General features: G+C 38.4%; 1 long non-coding RNA gene across 1 annotated transcript in view; it reads left to right on the plus strand.

The window, feature by feature from the left end:
* Nucleotides 1-12996, plus strand: part of LOC123001633 (uncharacterized) — a 49021-nt gene extending 36025 nt beyond the window's left edge. The window contains exon 6 of the long non-coding RNA XR_007187788.2: nucleotides 12935-12996. This is a non-coding gene — a long non-coding RNA (uncharacterized LOC123001633). The remainder of the gene's footprint in view (nucleotides 1-12934) is intronic.
* The last annotated feature ends 10681 nt before the right edge of the window (nucleotides 12997-23677 follow it).

Consider the following 23677-nt stretch of genomic DNA (forward strand, 5'->3'; position numbering starts at 1 on the left):
CGATATAACCCTTCTCTCACACCTGTACTGCTTGGTGAAATCACTCTGGGTCTACAAGGCTCAACTCAAATGTTGTATACTTCCCCTCCCAGGCAAGACCAATTACGTCTTTTTCTACATCTCTGTAAAATTTAGTTCATATCTTGATTATAATCGTCATAACATAATGAATTTCAATTGCAGGTTTCAGTCTATGTCACTAGAATGTAAGTGTTTAGAGGCTTATCTTGTTTTGCTGCATAAATGAAAGTCTCCTTATGTAAACTGCTATGTGTTATTTAACATTAATTAAGACATATTTCCCTGCTCTTGTCACTCACTGTGCTAAGCTGCTGACGATGCAACAGTAGGTCAGACCGTTATGGGCCCTGCTAAACCTAACACCTAGTAAATGAGACAGAGATTCCAAGAGACGAATAACATACTGTCACAAGCTCGATAATCATGATGATGATGGTGATGACTCTGCTAGCTAATAGTTACTGAGTACTTTTATGAGCCGAGCATGATACAAGCACTGCACATGTCTTATCGAGCCCAACCTTCACAACATCTCGTGACAGAGGAAGCACAGAGTTCTCATGTAGAGTCAGGAAAACACTTAACTAAGAATTTGGGTGTCAGTGAAAGCTTCCCTAACAGAGGGATTTCTAAGTTGAGACCTGAAGGAATGACTGGAGATTAGGCCGGTAAGAGAGAGAGAGAGGGAGAGGGAGAGTGAATGAGAGGGAGAGAGAAGGGGTGTGTGTGTTCCCGTGAGGGTTAGAGACAGGAAAGTGTTTCTAATTCTAAAGTGATTAGACGGGAAAGTCTAATCAATATATATATTTAGTGGATACTGCGCTTTCTACTTCCAAAGTCAGACTCTATCATGGAGCTTAATTCCTTTGGAAACAGTCACAAAAAGCTAAAAACTGGACTAGATCCATTGTCCTCATTTTTCGGAGAGAAGCCCTGAATACTAGTTCAAGGAAATGAGTTCCCAATGTCATGCAGAGTCATTGGCAGGAGTCGGGCTCCCGGGGCCAGTCTCTTTCCAGGACACCCTGCTGGGGCCTCTGTGGATTGTCGCATGGTTTCCACATCAGCCAGCCAGCAATAAACGTATGCAGACAAAAACATGTTTTATGATCCTCAACCACCACATTCCGGCTCATGTTCTTCTCTTGATTATTATTTAATAAGGAAACCATAAATTATGGAATATAATAGTACATATCTGTACTTAATCTCTAAGCAGATGTGATCTAGAAGTGATTCCTCTCAATCTTCCCCTCAACACATCAGTTCCATCCTGAAAATGCATCATGACCTTTTATCTTATGAGCTATATTTCCATCTTAATCATATCTCTGATGGACAGTCTTGGTTTACTCCTATTTTGAAGTGGTTTACATCAGTTGTAAGAGCACGGCCCTGGAGGCTGACAGACTGGCATCCTGATTCTGGGTCTGCCACTTACCAGCTCTGTGACCTTGGGCCAGGCATATAACACGTCTGCATTAGTACCTCGCCTCATGGTGTCCTTGTGGGAATTAAGAGACAGCATGCATGTAAAGTACGGTGCCTAGTGCTTGATATATGGTTCATTGTGAAAACTTTTGACTTGTGAGATACATTTTTTTACACCAAATCATAAAATCACAGCTAAAATAATAGCTGCTTTAACTAGTCCCCTTTGCTGATAGGGTCTATAGACTGATAATGTTCTTACCCGCCAAAATGAAATACTCACTTAGCTTCCACCACTAGACTGTAGACTTTGTAAGAGTAAGAACTAGGAATTTCCTCTAGATTCTGGCGTCTACTACTATGATCATCACCTAGTGAACACTTATATATATTGGTTAAATTACCTACCTATTTGGTGTCTGAGTCAAAACTAAAACTCAGGCTTCCTGACATCCAGTTATATATATATATATATATATATATATATATATATATATATATATATATTTTTTTTTTTTTTTTTTTTTTACTACACCAAAGATTAAGGTAAAATAAAAATTTCTGATTCTTCATTTTGTAAAGCATATTCTGGGGGAAATTTGGTCTTAGAAATTTCAAGTTATTCCATGATGTTTCAATATGATGCTTTTTATTCTGCCTGGACCCCATTGGTACAAATTCACATGAATAATAATAGCTGGGAAGGGAGCAAGGACTTCAGCTGAGTAGTTAGGAAGTGAGGCAGTGCTTAGTGTGAATGCCCTGCTGGGTGGTGGATATACAGCATGGCTCAGGCACTGTGTTTATGCATTTTAAATTGCTTTCTTTACAACCCCAGTCCAGAGGAAATATTATCTCTGAGCCAAACTGGATCAGGGCATTCCAACCCACTGAAGTAGAATTGAGAAATCTCAAATAGGCATCATAGCCCTTGAAGTTGGCTACAGCTACTTATGTAGAAATAAATCCCACAAATGAGCTCCTTCAACGTACCGTACTTACCCAAACCCTATAAAGAGAGTATGAACAAATGTTATTTCCAAACCCACTTAAGTCACTTTAGCTGTGGAGTTCCTGGCCCTAATTTTAGTAGCAGCATTAACAGCTGATGGAAATAATGCTGTGGCTTGCAGATGTAAAATACCATAGAAACCTGAACAGTTTCTCTTGATGGGATGACATCATATTCTCCCAACAACTGAATGTGTGCTTTCTGGATTCATCTACTTTTTTACAAAACAGCCATTACTGTATGCCAAAAAGTGAGCAGTGGTTTCCCTTCCTCCTTCTGCTCTTCCCTCTTGGGTCAATGATAAAATATACATGGAACACATTATCCCTGCCTGCCGATTATGGTTAGATGTACAAAATTATCTTTTAACTTAACATTTATGAAGCGATTTGCTGTAAAAACAGCAGTGACGTAGGGTGCCTTGCTGGTTCAGTCAGTTGAGTGGCTGACTCTTGATTTCGGCTCAGGTCATGATCTCAGGGTCCTGGGATGGAGCCCCGCATTGGGCTGCATGTTCAGCAGGGAGTCTGCTCTAGGCTTCTCTCTCTCCCTCTCCCGCTGCCGCTCCCCCTGCTCTCTCTTTCTCTCTCTCTCTCCCTAAAATACATAAATAAACCTTAAAAAAAAATAGCAATGACGCGTTGGTTTTCAGACAGTAAACTGTGCTAACTGCTTGAAAATACACAAAATTTAGGAGCTGACACGTTCCATTCTTAAGTAGAAGAGGTACACTCTGATGTTTTGGCACTAGTTAAATATTCAGTCATCCTCTGCCCTGTCTGTGGGAAACATGCTAATAGCTTGTTGTTACTGCTTGTGAACCTCCTGGGCAAGTGATACCCAGAATTCCGTAGCCGTGATTCCAGTGGGTCTTACTGCATTTGACGGATGTAACTAACCTTGTCTTTAATATTTTGATTGATCTGGAAGGTATCAACAAGGGATTTTTGTCACAAGAGAACTCTACAGAAGCAAATCTTACTCCAAGAGTTCATTCAGTTTGCTCTTACTAATGCCTCATGTCTCTGATATAGAAATGTCTCCTGAGTTTTCATATTCCATATTAATTGTACATATTTTAGGTTGGTCATCATCCATCAAATTTAAATAGTCTTTAAAAATAGTGTGTCTCCCTATATCTCATTTTTCGGCAAACAAAACCAAAAACTAAGTAAAAATAACAAACCTCTTCTTCTGGAAAAAATTTAGAAGTCCTTAATACTAAGAAAACTTATATTTTTAGGGAAAGGACAGCCAAAGGTCTGGTTTGGCATAGGGAATAAAATCGCAAGTTAAGAAATAGAAACAATTTTTTTTTCCAGCTATAAAAGAAAGAAACGAAAAATATAATCTGTGGCGTGTGGTAACGTCTCCCTGTTGTGAGGATCATGGAGCTTCTGAGGTTCGTGACTCAAAGTGGAAAGCTCACTGAGGGACAAGAAATCATTTAGTTTTACTGGATGAGCCTTCTGGATATGTTTACATGTATACAGTGAGAAAATATTTTTAAATATTTATATTAAACTTGGAATGTTTGACACAATTGAAATTTTGAAAGTTTTACGTGGGTTCCTAGGAACAGCGAGGATTTTCCTCTCCTGTTCTGATTTGTGCCCATATTTCAATTTTATTTTTCTCTCTGGAGAGGTGGGCTACCAGAGGACGGGAGGGTAAAAAAATAAATTGAGATTGTGCACAAAATTTCCCTACGAAAATACAAGGTGTGGCCTTTGTTGTTGTATCTGTCAGATGGTGAACTTCTTGGCCACGTAATAATCATGTTCACACTCTCATTTTATGACAATTTTATGGTACCATTGTGTGCCAGGTACTTACCCTTTATAGATGTAGATATTCTTTCCCAATCAGACAACTGAGGTGAATAAATATGTACAAGTTGCTATAATGCTGGACATCTACTCTGGCAGCCCATCTCATGTTTGGACTGCTTTTGGGTTAGTCTTGGTTTGGGGATAATGCACTGAGCCAGGACACAGGCATAAACATTAACTCTGGCACTGCAACCTTGTTGGCTTGTACCATGCTAGAATTTATGAGGTCTCTTCATAGAATTAAGACTCCAGTAGTTATTTAAACCAAATTAATCACACTGGCCATATTGGTTCCGTTCAACTCTGGGATGTCTTAATTTGGTCAGAGGTACATTAACCAGCAATTTAAATAAATACGAGAATATTTATTGTTCTTTCACTGACAGGTGAAACTAGGAAGTAGAACGTAATTTAATTGTTGAATTATTCAGTTTTTATCAATCCTTCGATATTAAAAATATGTCTTGTAGTAAGGATGCCAGAGCCTATTTAAAACTATAAACAGACAGTCCCCAATTTTATGATTGTTCAACTTAAAATTTTGGACTTTATAATGATGTGAAAGCAATATGCATTCAGTAGAAACTGTACTTCAAATTTTGAGCTTTGATCTTTTCTTGGGCTAGCAAGATGCAGTACAATGCTCTCGTGATGCTGGGCGGCAGGTGCCACAGCTCCCAGTCAGCCACGAAATCGTAAGGCTAACGAACTGATGCACTTTCAAGCATTCTGTGCCCACACGGCCATTCTGTTTTTCACTTTCAGTACAGTATTCAATAAATTACATACATATTCAACACTTTATTATACAATAAGCTTTGTGTTACATCATTTTGTCCAATGTAGGCTAATGTAAGTGTTCTGAGCACATTTAAAGTAGGCTCAGCTCAGCTATGATAGTCAGTAGGCTAAATATATTAAATGAATTTTTGACTATGTTATTTTTAATTTATGATAAATTTATCTGACTATAACCTCATTGTAAGTTAAGGAAGATCTGTAGGTAATGTGAAGCAGTTTGTGTTTATAAAATTATTGATATTTTTAAAGTATTAACTTCCTTTTCAATAAATATTATGTTTCAAATTACTTCATCTAAAAATAAAACCAAAAATATCAATAATTCTGTAAGGTCAATTTTTCCCTTTCTTTTGTATTCCTCATGACACCCAACATAGGTTGGCCAATATTTGTAGAGGGAAGTAGGACCATAGTGCTGTTGGATTAAACTAATGTAGGTTTTAGGTTCCATATCTATCAGCTACTGCCACAATAGTGCTGTGTAACAAACCACTCCAAAACACAGTGGCTTAAAACAACAATTATTTATTCCTATTTACCAGTAAGTTCTTTTCTGAGCTCATCTCAATATCGCAGGACCTTATCAAATGCAGTTAGTAACAATCAGCACATTTTCAACTTTTGCCTCAAAACTTTTCTTCCAGTGCTGGAAATTCAATAGGTATTTCTTTTCTCTTTTTGAGGTTCTCATAGGTGACAGTTTAAACATGTGTTGTGTCTCTGGCTTTTCTCAAAGTTTCTTTGTTCTCCACCATCCAATCCCAAAACTGATGGATGTATTTCAAATATTTGCCATGCCAAAGCTCACAAATTTCTGCATTAGTCAATATTGCCACAAAACACCACTTAGAAATCACTTCACAATCCAGTGGCTTAGAAGCAGCAATCATTTATTCTCTTTTGCATGTTAATAACAAGGGCTTGACTGACTAGGCTGGGCTCAGCTGGTCTTGGCTGCAAGCTATGGGTTGGGTCTGAGTTCATTTAGTCTCCACTGAAGGGTAAGCTCAGATCTCCTCCATGTGTGATAATTCTGGGGTCCAGGCTACAGTTGTAATGGCTACCCAGGGGAAGATTTTCTCATGGTAACTGCAGAATTGCAGGATGCTTAGCCAAGCACCAGTACATTTCAGTCCTCTGCTATGTCACATCTGTTAACATTTTTTTGACCAAAGCAAGTCACGTGGCTGAGGGTTAGGAAAGTACACTTCGTTTCAAAGTATAGGTGTAATTATGACTAGAGGGATTTAAATGATCTTCATCAATAATTCAATCTACCATAGATTTCTCTGTTGAAATTTCACTGAAATAATCCTAGTAATGATTATTCTAACGAAGACTATGGACAGTAATACTTAAGCTATTTTTCAGTTCCACATTCAGCATTCTTACTATATTTCCTAAAATACCATGCCAACAGTAGGTAACATTAAGCCAGCTTAATAATCTTATAATCAACCTGATCATATAGTTGAAAAGATTACTAAAACAAATGAAAGAATCATTTATGCATTTTATAAAGCTTAACAATTTTCTTAGGAATGAATGAAATAACAGTCAAAGAAAATCATCAGATCTGACTTTCTTTCTAAGTTGTTTTGAAATATTCTTTTCAATACAATACATTAGGAAATAATTTTTTTCAATTCCTTCTATTAAAAATACCTGGCAGGCTTACATTAATGATACGCCTCTTGTCTGCAATCTAATTCTTTATCTTGTCATAACCTGTACACATTCTGTTGGGTCCTTACTGGTGAACTGACAAGGAGAGTAGAAAGAGGTCAACAGTCCCAGGTCCCCTTGTCCAGAGGGGATTAAGTTTCTCAGTCCAAATCCATGCTTTAGTCATTGTTCAAGGGATCTAAATGGATGGGCACAGGTAAGACAGTGGAAAGCCTTGGGCAGAGTTTAACTATAACGATTAAATGCAATTTTGTTCCTAAGTGCAGATGGAACGTGTCCATAGTGGAGCTGCCAATCACGGAGATACAGAGTCATTTTCCAGTAACCCTGAGAGACGAGACTTATTTGACTCTGTTTGCCAGGTTTAGAGCAGCAGGAACAATTTCAGATCTCATTTATTCACATGTGAGAAGGCTCTAGGAGTCTGCCATCTTGTTAAGGATTGGCTTAAAAACTAGTCCTGTGTATTAGTTCTGTTTATTTAAGAATTTGCCTGGCATTTCTCCCCTGGTTCCTGAGAGGTAGCCTATAAATCTCTGGAATTCCCAGAGTGATAAGAGTGTGCTTGTTATTTATGGTGAGCCCCTAAATAGTTTGGAGTAATGAGACAGACTCAAGATTGAGGCTGACCACATCCAGAAAAAACAAGAATATAATTAGAGGGTTTTGACTTTGAGTCACATGATATCAACCAGACCTCCAGGGAGGGGAGAGAGGCTGAAGACTGAGTGCAATCACATAGCCAATGATTCAATCAATCATGTTCACTTAATGGGACCCTAATACTGGAGGCAGCCTTCTTGTTGGCAATATTCTGTGCATGTTGTTACACACCGATGTGCTAGGAGAGTGATACATCCTGGTTCCACAAGGAGATGACACTGGAAACTTTATGTTGGAACCCTCTCAGGCCTCACACTATGCACCTCTTCTTTTGTCTGGTTGATTCGTATCTTTCTTTTCTTGCTATAATAACACTGTTATGATAAGTATAGTGCCTTCCTGAGTTCTATGAGTTCTTATAGACCCAGACTAAAGGGGTAATGGAAACTTCAAATGTGAGTCAGTTTTTCAGGAGTGAGGTGCCCAGAGCTGATAGTCTAACTTCAGGGGGTCAGCATGAGAAGTACTGCAAGTGGTCAGAACAGAGCCTGCAACTGCAGTAGTTGCCTCTGAGATGAGAATGGGCTGAGACAGCTGGAGCAAATTGGGATTTGTGTGTCCAGATGACTAAGAAGTCCTCTTGTCTCTCTGAGGTAATAAGACTTTTATTTGACTTTCTAAGCACATATTATTTGTATGTATGGATGCAGTCAAGATTTCCTATTAAATCATGTTCAAAGCAAATGTTCAAAGTATCAAATAATTGTTAATAAATATTACAAGTATAATAATTATATTAATTTTTATATCTTTCAAGTGTTTGAAAAAGAGAAAAAGTATTTACCAGTTGTATACTATATAGTATACATGATTTACCTGGTTGGTTGTGTTTGTTTGTTTGTTTGGGTTTTTGTCCATCTCCATCATTCTGTGCTCTGTTCTGTGCCATGGGGGCTAGATGTCTGGAAACTATAATTCCCAGCCACCCTTCCCAGCTGGCTTCCCTTTATATTCTGGCAATGGGAAGTAGTGGAAAGTGATAAAGTGAAAGGAAAAAAGGTATTTTTCTTTTTTCTCTTTTAGGCATTAACTCTGGCAGTGGCAGAAATAAGAGCAAACATACGGGCTCCTCTCTGGCAGTATGGACTCCAGATTTCCACTCAGGCTCCTGTTGTAGAGTTGGTGGAGGCGAGAGGTGCTTCAGAAGCCGCTATGGAGCAGTGTTCGTGGGATCTGAATCCGTTGTGATAGCTACAGGCTTTGGGATTTTGCAATGTTAGTTGTGGTATAAGATCCTGGTTTCTTTCAACTGGCTCCAGGGACAGCAGTTACAGCAACCTCAGCCACACAGTGATCATGGGATCTGGATGATTTTCCGTCCTCTATCCTAGGAGAAATAGCACCTTTGCATAGTTTCTAAGATCAGGGTTACTTCGCCTCCTCTCTTTTGCTCCTCCAGCCATTGCAACACTTTTGTATCCAATTCCTGGTTATATTTTTCTGTTTGTAATATTAATATCTTCCTGACCAAATACAGACTGATAAAGAGGCAAGTAATATATTCATGAAAAAGTCATCAAATGGAATTTTCACAAATCAAAAAATATTTTATGTAAATAGGAAAACTCTTTAAAAGAAAAAAAACCCTCTGAGTGATAGACCCAATTCGAATTCAAGTACTTACTAAATAAATCTTCGGCTATGTAACGTTTTATCTTATATTGCACTTTTTTTCTTTTGAAAGATATTCTGCAGTTTTATCCCCAATTTATTCTATTCTCATATAGGTTGCAAATTATTTTCATGATTTTAAAGCAAAGTATATTGTGATAATGTAAATATGCTATTGTCAAATTTAATAACTATCAGAATCAGCCTGAGTGACAATGGAATTGGCTTATTTTATCTACTCAAGTTTAGAGTTCCAATCTATAGCATAAATGCTGAGTAGAGCTTGGGCCAGAAAGACTTAAAATCAATTTTCCTAAACAATGATGTACTATTAAAAAAATGAAATGAGGATTTTATTATACAGGTAATTATTTAGGTTTTATATTTCCAATTAACAACGGCCTTCACCACTAAGATTGCTTTTGCAGACAAGCTCAAAATGAGTTCAAAATAAGTCTGAAATGGTGCCGCATGAAATCTGAAGGTTTCCATAGATTTTTATGTCAGAAACTTTTAAGAATAAACTTAAAACAAAGAACAGAAGCCCTAATCACTTACAAGTGATGAATAGTTATTTTAAACAAATAATGCATATTCCAGGTAAGCATTATAAGATTGATTGATATGACACGTGTCTATAACTGGGCCAAAGAAAAAGCTAGAATGATGTTTTGATAGTTGTCATAGTCAGCTCAGGTTGCTATAACAAAATCCCGTAGCCTGTGTGGCTCATGGTTGATTCTTGGTTGGAAACTTTTTCCTGGTTTGCAGACAGCTGCCATCTTGCTGTGTCTTCACATGGTGGAAATAAAAAGAGTCTCTTCCCTTTCTTACAAAGACACAAATTCCATCATGGGCACTCCATTTTCTTGACCTCATCTAAAACTAATCACTTCCCAAAGCCTCATCTCCTAATACCATCACACTGTGTATTAGAACTTCAGTGTATGGATGGGGGTGGGGACAGGAACGCAAACATTCAATCCATAAAAATAGCTAAACTCAATTCATAGACTTTAAAAAAGGGAATCATAGCTTAGTAAAATACAATAAATGAGGAAAAGAATTCAAGAATAGTTTTAGTAGTTGTTAGAAATTAGTATTCCATACTTTTTCATGTTCTATTTTACAGCTTTAGTCCTCCTAAAATAATAAAATAGGAATTGTCATTTTTATGCTGATTTCAGTGTTAATAAATTTTGTTCCAAATTTAACTTGTTTTAAATTATGGGAGCATCTCTTACTGCTTGTCTATTTTGTGGTTGATAATCTAATTGGGAACAAGGTATATTTATATAGCATAATGACATCCAGAGGAAAATATCAAAAAATTTTTTGTGAAAATCATTTGTCTACTTTTATATATCCAGATGTTTGTATTAGATAAATAATGTAACTCTTGATTTTTTTTTTAATCCAGCTGTTTGGTAACACATGAGCACAACCATTTTCCTTACATTGCTTTATACCTTGGTTTTCTTGTTTATAATATTTGAGTTTGTTTAGTGTTTATCAGTAAAATAAGACCAAAATATACAAAATTATTTTAAAATTTGGGGGAAAAGCTCAAACACAAGTTGTCACTACAATATCATCATTGTTAGAGGTGTAATTTTTATTTTTAATATTTAAAAGAACTTGAATAATTAACTACAATCATATATCATATAGTCATCCCTTTAACCCAGTAACCCTACTCCCAGTAATTTATATGAAGAAAAAGGTAAATTGAAACATATTCTATACTTATGAAGAACTTTCTTTTTTTTTTTTTAAAGATTTTATTTATTCATTTGACAGAGAGAGAGACAGCCAGTGAGAGAGGGAACACAAGCAGGGGGAGTGGGAGAGGAAGAAGCAGGCTCCCCGCGGTAGAGCCGGGATCACGCCCTGAGCTGAAGGCAGACGCTTAACGACTGAGCCACCCAGGCGCCCCAGGACTTTCTTTGTCTTCTACTAAAACAAGAAATCTAAACGTTTAAAATAGAATATGATCTGATAAGTTAAGCACATAACAGAATGATTACTGTGTGACTATGATTATATAAAAACACAGAAAAATGGGTTTGATATAATGTGAAATGGGAAAGCAGAACATATGTTATGCACAATCAGAAAGGAACTGCAATACAGATATTTACATTTTGACAGGTTAATATGTAAAAGGAAAATAAGATTTTAGGTGGTTGAATTATATTTTTGTTTTTAAAATCATCAATTTTGTTCATACTTCACTTTAATTTAAATAAAATGCTTCCTTCAAGTTAAAATGCTTCATTTGGAAAGGCTTTGAAGTTATGGGTAAGGTTAGAAACCAGAGAGGACTTTAAAGTTTGCTACTAGAGGTAGAATAAGTCTACAAAACCAAAAAAATCTTTTTGACTACACTTAAATAGCAAAATTTGGGGGGAAAAATGTTGGGATTAAGGTCAATAAAAACACTCTTTTTTCTCATTTCATGTTTGTACTAGTTGAGAATAAAGGCAGAGGAGGTAGATAGATGGAGATAAAATTATCAGCTTAATTACTAAGAAATTGACTGGACAGTGTGGCTTTAGATTTGGACCAGGAAGTCTTGCTTCTTCCATCACTCCAATTCCTTGGAGTAGAAACTTTGAGATAGAGCACCGAAGGGCAAGTCAAGAGAGATGTACTTACCAGGACTGTCTGCCATCTAAAAATGGAGAAGGAAGGGTGAAGAGAAGAAATCCCCAAAGAGAAGAATTTGAACTTTCTCAGGTCTTGTTCACCCACCTCAAAACACTGACAGGGGCCATCACCCGCGTGCAAGTTTCTCTTTCCTTCAGTAACATTTCAGTCATCAGGCACAATCAGATGCAAAACAAGTACTCGACAAATTTTTATTTTATTGTAAAGCTAGGAATGAAGTTGTGAAGGAAATAATGCCCAGGTGATTTTTCTCTGGAAGCTTTATTTTACATAATTTTTCCAGTGAGAGAAAAATATCTTTAAAATATTTGTGTTTGTGCAGAGTTGCAAGTAGAGTGAGGTGAGTAAGGCATTTGCTTTTTGAGCATAATTTAAGGGCTGCCAAAAAAAAATTAGTAATCAATACAAATAACATTTTTTGCATATTTTTAAGAAATCACAATTAATGCAAGCAAATCATGATGGATCATATATTAAAATGTTACATAAAGAAGGGTCAGGATTACTGGTTTTTCATTTAGCCTCAGGCTCCATTATGGTTTAACATGTCACTGACTTGTTGACTAAAATTAATATATTTTAAAAGAATATTTTTCAAGCTCTTTTTTTTTTTAATGTAAGGAACTTAAATTAACTCAGTTATGTCTGAGAAGCAAAAAAAAAAGTGTTTTAAAAACTCTGAAGGTCTGAAGTTTTAAAAATTTGTTTGGCCATTCTTGTTAGCAAGAGTTGAAAGCCAAAGGTAATACTCTTATGAATCTATAATAAGAAATAATTTCAGGCTCAGAAATTTAGAGCAAACAGTATTTTTAAAAGGTCAAATTCTTCTCAAAGTTCCAAAAATTTATTGTATACCTACTGAATACCGTGTGCTGCTAGGTGCCGAGAATATATCTCTACTTTTCTTAGCCTTCAAAAATGCACTTTGAGTCCAGTGCTGTTGTATCACAAAGAGAACCCTGCAGGGTAAAATAGGAAAGCGTTGTTGTGTTTGTTTTTCTCTCTTACCAGCTTCTCTAACAATGTATTTAGAAACAACGTTCTTTTTCCTACTTTATAAGATAGGAACAATTAACCAATTCTCGTCTATGTGCCAAAGAAGCTCCTGGGGTCTTCAAGGCTAGGAAGTGCTTTGAGCTACTGAACTCTTTTGAATGTAAACCAAAGGACAAGGAATAATGCTGTCTTCCTCTCTGCTGTATTCCAGACCAGGTTTCGCACAGAGTGTTGTGGTGTAACCCTTGGTCAGAAGAGCACCATTGAATACCAGCTCTGTTTGTTGGTGAGTCTGTGACTTTGGTCAGAATCATTTACCTCTCCCATCTTCAGGTTCCTCCCCGATAAAGCACAGTGAGGTGTCATAAGAATTCGTTGAGGTGTAGGAAGTAAATCCAGCTTTAAACAGTTAAAGTCATTGTCTATAACCTGTTATTTCACCTAGTCCAGGAGTTGGCCATTTTTTTTCTGTAAAGGACGACACAGTAAATATTTTAGGCTGTGCAAGCCGTATGGCCCCTATCACAGCTACTCAGTTCTGCGGCTGCAGTGCACAGGTTGCCACAGATAATGTGTGGATGAACAGGCATGACCGTGTTCCAGTAAAACTTGACAAAAACAGGTGGTGGGCCAGATTTGGCCTATAGGCCACAGCTATGCCAATTCCTGACCTAGGACAATGTCGTATGGATTTAGGCACTTAGAATCTTTTCATGTTAGAGATCACTAGACTCTAAACTCCATGAGAACAGGAACTCCTGCTTGTACTCGTCCCTGGCTCTCTAAGAGCTTAATTAGGGTTTTGCACTTTTTCAGGAAATGTTAGCTTCTCAGCTCAGAGCAGTGCCTGGAATTTAACAACTGAATAAAAAATAAGATAGATATCTTTTTGATCTAAAAATCCTATAAGGTAGGGATACCTGGGTGGCTCAGTCAGTTAAGCAACTGCCTTCGGCTCAGGTCATGATCCCAGGGTCCTGGGATCAAGTCCCGCATCGGACTCCTTGCTCAGTGGGGAGCCTGCTTCTCCCTCTGTCTGCAGCTCCCCTTGCTTGTGCTCACTCTCTCTCAAATAAATAAATAAAATCTTTAAAATTTTTTTTAATCCAATAAGATATGAAGTCATGGTAAGACTTTTTACAATATACCCATTCTTTCCACACCTCTTTGTACACAGTAGACAACTGTGCTGGAGAGTGTCACCCTTTTCCTCAGCATCAGATCAGTGATGGAGATAGTGCTACAACTATTAAAAAAGAAAATGCCCATGATCTGGATATTATGTTATTTATGCTGAAGCCCATTAAAATATGTCAAGGCTGACGGGAGTTAAACATCATGTATTACTGTGATTTATTAGAAACAGAGGGATTGTGATGACTTCTGTGATAGTTCCCTAACAAAGCAGTGTTACAGGCATGTTACCATTTGGACTTTGTGGAACTTGTGCTTAATATAGAATTTTAATGGAAACATGCCATACAACATTAAGCATTTCTTCTTTTCCTCCACATCCTCTGCCTTTTTATTCTTTGCATTCTTTCTTATGAGTACTTTTTTTTTCCCAGGCATGGTGTTTCTGAAGTTATTAAACATACCCAGGAGAGACTGTATCTGAAACCTGGATTGAACCCAAAGACTAGTGTTGTCACCAAATAGAGATATCGTTCACTAACAATTCTGCTTTCAGTTGGTCTGTTAATTTGCAGGGAAAGATGTGAGACTTTCTACACTGTTGTCTATGGAAAGCTTTTAAAAGAATAAAAATGTGTAGAAAACAATGGAAAAGTAGAGCTTAATGTAGAGTTTTTTACTTGCCCAAGAATTTTTTAAAAATACATATAATCCTATGCAAATGTATTTTAATTTCAGAATTTCAGATTATAGAAAATATATACTTAGGAGTTTGTGATTGTAAGAAAATGATGCAATTTTAATGTGAAAAATATGGTAAATGTTAACCAAGCAAAATATGATATAGGTTCCATAAAAACCTAGCCCAAGAACATTATAATAATAGATGATTATTCAGTTTTATTTATTTACAGGGCAAAAAATTAAAACATGATTATTACACCAAAGCTCTGGTTTGGACCTGGGAAGACCACAAAGATGGCCTTTACGTACAAAGAAGCATTTGAAGGTATTCCAACATTGAAAGAGCTTGCCATGCAGTCCAGGAAGTAGACTGCATACAGATTACCCAGGGAGGTAAGGAAGCAAGAATGGGGGAGGTAAGAAAGAGGCAGCTATTATTAAAGTGACTGGATATGGGCCAAGTGTAAAGAGGCCAAGTCTCAAGGTTTCAGTTTGGAATGTTGTTATTACAGAGAGGAAGATCCCAGTTCAAATCGCATTCTAATACATGGTTACTGGTAAAGAGCCCCAGTAAGGCATTGGTCAAAAGAGCAGGGTATTTAGAGAGACTACTGTTAGGTGTTACTGCTGAAGGAGAATATCAACAAAAATACTAATACCCAGATTGGTAATAGAATTCAAGAGGGGTCACCTTTCCTTTTCCTGGTGTATTCTTATCTGCGTTGTGGTAAAATCTAATGCAATATACTATTTTCTACAGGGGGCACTATTTAGACTGTTCGTTTTCTGACATACATTAACCTCTATCTTAAAATTGTATTTAGTGGCCAGAGTTATAAAGTTCTATTGAAATCTGTAAAAGGCTTAGGCGTTGCCTAAGCTGCTAGTTCAAAGCTTGAGAGTCCTCAATCTTAGGGACGCTGCGGAAAACAGTCCATATGTCCTAATATTTACTACCCGGAGGGAAAGGACATAATTTGTACGTTTTGCTCTGAGTTCAAATGGTACATAATTAAAATATCCTGTGCTTCTAAAACACTCCAAAACTGTTATAGTCATAAGGTTTGGTGCTGTTCCTTTAGTTCAAGGTCATTTCAAAACCATATTGTGTGTGGATCGGTGACCAGGTAGTTGCAGAGCAAGATTGTTAGAATGGACTGGAAAATGGTTCTATTCACCTGAGATTAGAAAGGGGATTTTATCAGCAGAATAAAAGAAAATCCAAATATATGTGGGATCTGCACATTAAAAAGACTTAGAACAGGCTGTGTCCTGGTTTGCAGTGCCCTGAATGATAACGGTGCATTTTTATATGGTTTTTGGTAAGAATGCAAGATGATACTGCTTGCAAGGTCACACTGAAGAAACATATATTTATATATATATTTTTCTTTTGGCTATAATTTACCTCTCCTTTCCTGAAATGCCAGTTTGGGGCATTTCATGTAAGCACAAGGCTAGAAAGATAATAAAAACCAAATGAGTGCTTGGCACATTTCTCAGACTATAATGAAACCAGAGTAATTGAGAGAGTCAGCAAATCACAGTTATCAATCAAATTGTGAAGGTGGTGGGTACAGATGCCAGGTCTGATTTGCTGTTGTGGTCCAGAGAACATGTTTTGTTTTGTTTTGATTATTTTTGTTTGGTGTTTGCATTATTCTTCAAAACAGGACAACACACATTGTCCCACTAGGACGTACTTACGCTTCAACTTGAGAGTGGGGGTCAAAGGTCACAGGGTAGTGTCAAATTTTGAAAGGAATCTGCATAGTAAATAGCGGATCCTAAAAGTGTAAAGAAAGCAGATGAGCTAATTGGAAATATAAATAAAAAGAAAACAGGCACTTCAATTAGTGCATCAGTTAATCTGGATAGATTGAAAACTCACTTCCCACTCAACTCTAAAATTAATCTTCTCTGACAATGGAAGAGATGTCATTGCAGTGATTTCAGAAATAATGAATTTACCAAAAAATTTAATAAAAGGATAAATCCCAGAACTTAGAATTTAAAGAAAATATTGTTGCTCCTGAGTTTTCATTTACCTCCCTTTTTCTTCTTTCATTTGATCTTGCTTTTATCTAGAAAACACAATTATCTTTTCTTTTTCTTCCTTTTTTCTAAATAAAAGACCATTTCTGGTATTCAGACTGGATTCAGAACAAAAGCAGTTTTTACCCTAATTCTGAATTTTAAAAAATTTGTGGTTTTTTTTTTCATTCAAGCATTTTACTAAATGTAAATGTTGACAAGCGAGTCACCCAAGTCTCAATTTTTATCCTTTAATTTCTGATGAAAACGGAACTGGCTTTAGCCACCATTTAAGAGAAAAAACAGTTGCTTCTCTCCTACTGATAAAATTTTCAGCACTATAGGCAAGTTCCCTTGATGCTAATATAGATATGGTGGGCCCAACAGACAGGTGGAGTTGGCAAATAAATGTTCATTTCTTCCTTTTATGACTCAATGTTATCATGAGGGAAATCGAGAACATTTCCACAACACAGCTGTGTGGGATTCTCCAGCTCGTCTATCAAGATAACGCAGTCTTTTACTCCCCTGCAGTTTGGCAACCGGTGCAGATCTGAGTAGGAGATATAAGATTACTTTCAAGTTCTGGGCTCCACAGGAAATGCAAGTTGTGTTTTCAGAGTCGCCGCCTCCATGTATCAATTTAAGAGTCTCTGGAGCTGCCTGTAGAATGCTCTGGCTTACAGAATCACACAATGGTGAGACTGGGTAAGATAAACAGTCAGTGTCTGCATCCCCTCTCCGGCTCTCTGACAAGTCATTCTCCAGCATGTGCCTGTGTACCTCTTTCTGCTTTCCAGAGAGATTTTTCTATTTTTGATGATTTCTAATTTTTAGATGGGTTTTCATTATATTTATTCTTAAACCTGCCAAAATACAATTTTTACTTACAATTCTTAATTTTATACTTCAAGGCCATCCATAAGAAATGGATTCTTTTTTTTTTTAGCACAAAAACATCCGGACTCCGATGTTAGGAGCATCCTTCTACCTCCTTCATCTTTGCTGCATCCAGTGAGCTGTAGTTTCACTGCTCCCTCCATTCTTGTCCCTTAGACCTCATTGCTAAAACAAAGCCTTCGACTTACAAGTTGGTGTGGCCTTAGTGGCCTCCAGTTCAACCACGCCCAGCCTGAATCCCTTCTAAGTTTCCTTAGCCTCCAGTGCAGTCAAATTACTTGAGTGGGAGCCACAGGGGATGGGAGATTCAACAGACTGAAAAGCTTACACCAAGTTGAAAGTGGACCCTACTCTATTTCTAAATATTCTTGCACAGGAAATGCAGACATAATATCGTCAGGTCCAAGTTTTTGAGAGAAGAAGAAAACCATATTTTTAAATAAACTTCTTTGATTTTTTAAAGGTTTTTCGTTTTGTTTTTTAAAGTTGGTTCTCCCTCCCAAATGTCTCTTCTGGGTGGTTCTAGCCCATGGGCCATTGGTATGGGACCTTTGTTCCATATCTACATTTCCTCTGTTTTCTCAATAATTCCTATAATAACCAAAAAAGTATTAAAGAGAATATTACTTAGACACTAAAAATGGTATAATAAAATATACAACAGCTATGATACAATGTCAAATGAAGCAGTGAAACGTATGCGTATCATGAGCAACAATTATATTTTTAAAACACTGATTTAGAAAAAAAAGGCAATTAGAAAGCATGAAAATGAGTTTGGGTGGAAAGATTATAGTGATTTAAATCTTCCCTTTTTCTCCTATAAAACATTTTTCTAATTCTTTTCCATGAGCCTACACAGCATCTAGAAAGAAAAAGAAAATTTATATGTCTACTATTATATGTTATTAAAAGGAAAATCAGAACACAAGATTTTATTGAGACTAGAGGAATTTCTTGATATGTTAACTGTCCCTTGTAGCATGTCTGTACTTTTTAGTCTTCTTATATTACTTTTTAATGCTAACACATGCTCAAATTACCTTTTTTCAGAATCAATTTTGGTAGAAAAACTAGAAGTGTTGTAACATCAAGATGAAGGGAACAGAAATGGAAAATGAAAATACAATATTTGTTAATAAGGGTGTGAAATAAGAGGGAGAATCATACGCTAGACACAAGATTGATGGAATTCTCTTAGGCTGCCACTTTCTAATGGGATCTGACTTATTCAAAGCTAACAGTTTTGAGCACTCATTCAAGGTACTATTATTATCTCCATACTAGATAAAGAAACTTAGACCTGGTGAGGTCAGCCCAGTGTCACAGAGCTTCTAAGGGCCAGAGCCAGGGTCTACACCCAGGCCATCATCCCTCCAAAGCTGTCATGGCTGCCTACTGCATACAAGCCAAATAATCTCAAGTCAGACTAAGAAGCTCCCTGCTACCTGATAAATAAAGCGAACAAACCCAAATTAGGATTTGAAGCTTTTCTAATACGTCTCTTCTCTCATCAGATTTGCCCAACTACCATGACCTCTAGTGTTGCCACTCAACACAGTTATGCTTCTGACGAGGCTTCTTTCCTTTCTTCAATCTCTCCCTTGTCCCCCCTCTCTGCACATACTGTGTGATAATAACTGTGGCTGGCAGTTTTAAATGTTACCAGTCACTGTACCCTTCCCTGCTGTCCCACAAGCAGTTAGAAAATTTGAAGATTATTTGGTTTGAGGTTTCTGAAGACAATATAAAGAACAAATCAGCTACAACCCTATTGTAGTAAATTCGCGGTCACTGTGCATGTCGGTTAACTGTACACATTAGGCATGTGTTTTTATTCTACTCTCTTGATGTTTTCGCATATGGGGTCTTGGCGCCCTACCCAGAGCTGGCTAATTCCTAGAGGTAGTAAACCGCTTACATGGGAGCATGTCTTTCCTATCAGACTAACCCATCCACAGCCTCCACAGCCTCTACCGCAACCCCTTTCTCTACTGGGGTCTCTTACTCGGGCCACCCTTCGTCTGCCTTAATCACCCCAGGGCCAGGTACCACAACCAGGGACAGTCCCTTTGCCCCAGAGCCTGCCGAAATTATTCAAACTAGCCAATCCTAATCCTGAGGGCTTGTCCCTTCCTATGGAAAACACAATAAAGACTCTTGCCCACATTTTCCCCTTATTCCGTCTGCTTCCTGGCGGACCAGGTGCTTCCCTAGGCGGCCCCCTTGGCATGGCGCGCCCCCTCCTCTGGGTATCTGTCAATATATCAAGCCGTCTTCTCAGGGCCATTACGTCCTAAACGACAAGCCTCACCATAGCTGAATAAAAATAAAAGCTACATTTTAAAACCCTCCAGAACGCCCGAGTCTCATGGCAAGATTCACACGCCCTGGAACGCTAGCTTTGTTACTGTGAGTCTGTTTGTGCTGGGCATTAGCTGTGCAGAGTCAGCTAGGACTCCGACTGGGGTTTTTACTGCCTGGTTTGGACAATAGCTCATCAGCGACTCCACCCGTGTTATGGAAGCATGGTTCAGTGTATTTACAATGCATACAAACCCTTCTGTTTGCCATGCAGATGACTAAATATATAAATAAGTTGTGTCAGTGCTTGGAGCACAAGGCAAGTGAGCACCCCGATATTTCATTACAATCTGCCACCTGAAACCACTGTGACCTCAGACAGGCTTTGACTCCTCACATGCTAAACGGGAACATCGAAGTTCTAGGTCAGAACTTAAAAGTCACACCAATGCACGAAGAGTTGCCAGATCAAAATATAAATGCTTAAATGCAACTCTGAGAAAAGTTTTAAATGCCTGAAATGAATTCAGGCTGGATAGGAAATGCTCGCAGCTACCTCATAAAGCATTGTTTATTTTCTCTTATGAAGGCTCACTCCCTCGGTATCCTTCCCTTGCCAAGACGTGACGTTCTCTGGGGCAATTTCCAATCACCACTGCTGCTAGCCAGCTGATCACCATAGTAGTCAACACACTGACCCTGGAGAGCGACAAGATGCCCCGCTGCCAGCCAGTTTGCAGGATGCAGCCTCAGCAATGTGAAAGCTCCAACACCCCTGTATTCTCTGGCTCAAACTTGGCAGTTTGGGGAGGCTGCCAGGACAACACCAGGAGGGGAGCCAGGGGAATGGTGTGCCAGAGCCAGCAGGTGGCAATGGCCAACAGCAGCTCAGAAAGCAGATCGGTATTTCCAGCAGTTAAGACGGCCAGCGGAGGTGGGAGCCAATGCTGCCCTTGTTATCCAATGTATAGGCATTGTTATAAATGACATCAGAGCCGCTGTACATTTCTCATTGGGCTTGTTAGCCAGGTGGCAGTTTTACCAGAGTCATCAATGCTCCAGGCAAAGCGTATGCTATATCATTTAACTTACATTTGAAGCCAGGGAATTACGTTTCTTAAAATAACGTCCTGGAGACACAATAACAATGATATCTGGTATTCATACAGTACTATTCCCTAAGGCAGTTAATGCACATGACAGTGTCTAAATCAGACTTACACCACTGCTCACGGTAGATGAGGAAATGCTATCCGCTATAAAAATTAGAAACCTAAGATCTAGGCATGATGTTTTGGAATTAGGGTCATGCAGAATTTCAGATTGAATTGAGATGCAAATTCAGGCATTCTGAAGGGCGTTTTCATACATAAGCCAATATATTAGTTGGTGAAGTGTATGGAACTCTGAGGGATGCCAGTATATTTGTGTCCATGTTATATTTACTTCAAATGACAAAACTGAAAGATGGTAAAATAGAGGCTTTTTGTCGTTTTGATCCAGAATAAGATTACATACATACTGGAGAAGAGAAAAACGGTCATTATAAATCCTTTCCAGAACAGAAATAATATAGAAAGCAGATGTTATAAGAGCTGTTTTCCAAGTTGGAACAAATTTCAATAAGTTGTAATGTTTCTAAAATGAGCAAGGCCTAGCAATCAACAAATATTTATTGCTTGCCTATAATTAAGCCAGCACTGCCATACTTGAGAAACACATACAAAAAGTCTAAGACCAAGTCTGTGCTTTTAAGGACATCACAGTGTGGACAAAGCAAAACCAATGAAAGAATTAAGAGCCAACATAAAGGGAGATTGTGCATAGATTCTTCCTGCCATCAGAGTAGGAGGAAAGGAGCAGTTAGAGGAGCTCAGAGAGGTGCGGGGAGGCTGCCCAGGAGAGAAGGGACACAGGCTGGGCCTCAGCGTGGGTAAGATGGGCCCCAAGCTCCTCATCATACAGAGCCCCAGACAGGGAGTCAGTTTGTCTGCTGGAACATAACGATGATTACTAGAACAAGCTTCAGTCGCTGAGACCCAAGAACTACGTTTGGATATTGGTGAACAAGACAGGTTGTGATGGTTTTTAAAAAGGGGAGAAAGCAGTCTTGTGAATAGCCTATCAATGCTCCTAGGTCTACTCAAATTCCATCTAGCTTGCTATTTGTGTTTGGAACCACCATGGAGGTCCAAGAAGTTAAACTTCACTCAAAAGAAGAAGCCAACCATATTGCCTCAGCTAAAACTTCTTTCCACCTCCTGTCTTTACGAAGCCAATGCTTATTTTAATGGCTTTTTAAAAAGCAAAACCAATTAGAAATGGGGGTAGGGAGCTGAATGCTCCTTCTCATCCTCTTAACCCCCTCCGTCCCCAAGGGATGGACTCCTGATGTACCTTAGCTAAAGCCTTGGGACCCGAAAAATACAGTTTGAAAATCTCTGGATGTGCTAATGCATGAAGGGCTTTTGGATCCTATGAACCTGAGAAAAGGGTAAGGATACCAGGTGGTAGTTTTAGGTTCAGGCAAAGACTAAAGCTACATTCTCTCTAAAACATGGCAGTAAACAGCTGGCACGCAACTTCCGGACCTGGATCCAGGGCCACTCTCCTTCCCACCGCCATACTCAAGGCCTCTCCCCCACAACACATCGGTTCATCTTTTCCATGTCTGTATGGTGTTTTATAGTTAGGCTAACATATCACCCCTTTTCTTTTGCTGCTACCAACATCACCTTGCTAACACAGGGATCACTCCAGAGTCACAAGAAAGGTAGGCTCCAGGAACTTCTCTCTCACAAGGGCAGTGAATATTCCAACACGACAGAGTCATTTCACACATCCCCTTGCTGTTTCTAAGCAGCATCTAGCACAAATTGTTTAGAACTGCCACTTCCTGGCTTCGGATTTGTTTCATATTAGGTTTTGTTTTGTTTTTTTTTTTTAAGAAGAAGAATATTTTGAGCTGACTTCCTTTCTGGTACCATTCTCAGCTCTTTTTGTTCCATTCAGTTCTGAGGCATCTGGGCAAACTCTAGGCATTACTCAGCTTTCTCCTGACATTTGCTGAACCCCTGGTAAAGTTCCACATCTTCCTTCATATCTGAAAGTAGGGACACTGCTGTCAGGAGGGAAGAAGGGAAGATGTGGCTAAATGGAGACGGTCATTTTCACCTGCCTCTCTCCCTTCTGGAACATGACACCAGGTTTAGAGAAGCAGCCTGGGGTTTGCAGGATGTTCCTGACTACAGAACAGAGCCTTGTGGGCAACTACTGTGTGAGGGATTCCCCAGGGGACTCACTGGCCGAACAGGGTCAAAGTCATAGGGCTAAGTTCCTTCTGGATCCCCCTTTCCCCCCAACTCCCCACTTAAAATAATACAAAAAGGTGAATTTACATCATAATACAGAGGCTTCCAGCCCACCGTCTAAAATGCCTTCTTTCAATCCCTCAAAGGGACCAAGCCTGTTTCTGCCCTAGGACTCGGCCTAACCCTTCCCCAGCCACTCTGTCTAAAGTAGCATGCTACCCACTCCAAACCCTGGGTATTATTCAATACACTTTCCTGTTTTATTGTCTTTATAGCATTTACCAAAATTTGAAATGATCTGGTTAATTTATTGGTTAAATTTCTTGTTCTCCTGTTTCTTTTTTCATCAGTTGTTCTGTATTAAAATATAAGTTTCATGTAATCATTGATTTAATGAATGTGTCCCTAATTGTATCCTTGCAATAGTGCTTAGCACATAGCCTGTACTCCCGACCCTCCCCCTTCAAAAAAGAGGATGAATAGATAAAATGCTTGTTGCTTTCTTATGTCATTTTTCAGTTAGGGCTGTACTGACTCTCCTTCACCTACTCCTTCTCTTTTTCCCTCTTTCCTTCTGACATGGGAGC

Source organism: Ursus arctos, unplaced genomic scaffold (assembly GCF_023065955.2).
Source record: "Ursus arctos isolate Adak ecotype North America unplaced genomic scaffold, UrsArc2.0 scaffold_9, whole genome shotgun sequence".
In the NCBI taxonomy this organism is placed as follows: domain Eukaryota; kingdom Metazoa; phylum Chordata; class Mammalia; order Carnivora; family Ursidae; genus Ursus; species Ursus arctos.